Source organism: Armigeres subalbatus, chromosome 1 (assembly GCF_024139115.2).
Source record: "Armigeres subalbatus isolate Guangzhou_Male chromosome 1, GZ_Asu_2, whole genome shotgun sequence".
Classification (NCBI taxonomy): domain Eukaryota; kingdom Metazoa; phylum Arthropoda; class Insecta; order Diptera; family Culicidae; genus Armigeres; species Armigeres subalbatus.
Window position 1 is genome coordinate 14,424,095 of NC_085139.1, and position 2,308 is coordinate 14,426,402.

Genomic DNA, 2,308 nt, shown 5'->3' on the forward strand with positions numbered 1-2,308 from the left:
CTTCCTGCTGGCGCTTTTTCCTCCGGATAATCGAGTTTTGTCTGTTCCGCGCCTGTTTATATCGTGCCTCGTTCGCTCTCGTGCGGTGTTGCAGCAGTCTCGCCAAGCTGCATTCTTCTCCTCCACCTTCTCCGTCATACCAGTCGTTTCTCTGATCCGGGGGCACCGTGCCAAGTACAGTGGTTGCGGTGCTACCAATGGCGGATCGAATATCTCTCCAGCCATCTTCAAGAGACGCTGCGCCTAGCTGATCTTCCGTTGGAAGTGCCAATTGCAGCTGCTGCGCGTAGTCTTGGGCTAGTCTACCGTCTTGTAGCCGCTCAATGTTAAGCCGCGGCGTTCGACTTCTTACTTTTACTTATGGATCCTGTACACCTCCGGTGGTGCAAAGGGCCGACTTGAAAGATCTCCATCCTGAGCGTTGCTCGGCTATCGCTTTAACCTGTTGCCAGGTTAGATTTCGGTCGACTTCTTTTATTTCTTTATTGAGGCTTCGCCGCCATGAGCATCTGGGTCTGCCTCTGCTGCGATGTCCCGCTGGGTTCCAGTCTAATGCTTGTTTACAGATTTCGTTTCCGCCCCTACGTAGAGTGTGGCCGACCCAGCCCCACTTCCGATCCCGAATTTCTGTTGCTATCGGCCTCTGGTGACAACGACGATGGAGCTCGTTGTTTGAGATACAGTTGTGAGGCCACCAGGCCCGAATTATATACCGCAGGCATCTGTTGACGAACACCTGCAACCGTTGAGTGTTCTCCACTGATACACACCATGTTTCGCTAGCGTATAACAGCATAGATTTCACGTTAGAGTTGAAAATTCGTATTTTGGTGCGTTCACTTATCTGCCTGTTTTTCCAGATATTTCTTAAACTCGCAAAGGCAGCCCTTGCTTTCTTTATCCGTGCGCCTATGTCGATCTTGATACCGCCGTCTGACGCCGTTTGGATACCAAGAAATTGAAAGCTTTTCGAAGTCAATGAATACCCAGTAAAGGAACTCTTGGAATTCGTTGACCTGCTCCAGAATGATGCGGAGCGTGACAATATGGTCCACACAGGATCTTCCGGTACGGAATCCGGCTTGCTGCCGCCGGAGAGTCACATCGATCTTCTCCTGAATCCGGGCTAGGATAATTTTGCACAGAACTTTGAGAACGGTACACAGCAACATAATGCCTCGCTAGTTATCGCATACAGTCAGGTCACCCTTTTTGGGCACCTTCACTAAGATACCTTGCATCCAGTCGACCGGGAAAGTTGCGGTGTCCCAGATATTACGAAATAAACGATGCAGTCAGCTTTGAGCATCTCGACTGATATGCGATCAACCCCTGGGGCTTTATTCGATTTTATGCTTTGGATGGCTTTTCGAATCTCTATCAGTGATGGAGCTTCGGTATTGACGCGTGTTATACGTCGGATCCTAGGCAGATCATTCCGAGGTGGTGATGGCCTGGCTGGCACTTGAAAAAGTTGTTCGAAGTGCTCGAACCAGCGTTTCAGCTGGTCAGTTGGGTCGGTCAATAACTGATCATTCGCGTCTTTCACAGGCATCGTTGCATTCATCTTCGCCCCGCTTAAGCGTCGTGAGATATCGTAGAGGAGGCGAATGTCCCCGGTTGCGGCGGCTCTCTCTCCTTCGTCGGCCAGAGAGTCTGCCCACGCTCGCTTGTCCCGTCGACATGAGCGTTTTACTTCCTTCTCAAGAGCCGCGTATCGTTGACGGGCTGATACTTTGGCTCCTCTGGTTTTCGATCGCTCTATCGCGGCTTTGGCTTCTCTTCGCTCCTCTATCTTCCTCCAGGTCTCATCGGTGATCCATTGTTTTCTCTGGGTGCGTAGTTCGCCCAGATTGTTCTCGCTGGTGGCGATGAAGGCATTCCTGATGGCAGTCCATTGGTCTTTCACGCTGCCACCTTCCGGAATATCTGCAGCACGCGTCTCCAGTTCTTCAACGAAGGACTTTTTCATCGTGGCACCTTCCAGTCAGCGTGTGTTGAACCGTTGTCCATCTCTCACCTCCTGCCGACGAATCCGCGCAATGCGCAGGCGTATTTCGCCAATGAGGAGGTGATGATCAGACGCGATATCGGCACATTGTAGTAAGGTTTCGGACCCGTGTTCTAAAACTGGCTACGATTATCCTTTCACTTATAGGTTCCCACTTCATAAGCGCAGAGTGTGCCTGAGCGCTTAGTAGGAAGCCAACTCCGCGATGCCGGGTAGCGTGTTCACCTCGTAAACCAGAGTATAGCAGAACTTGTTCCGACGGCGTTCTGTGTTCTCCAAAGTTTGGCCAACGGACTT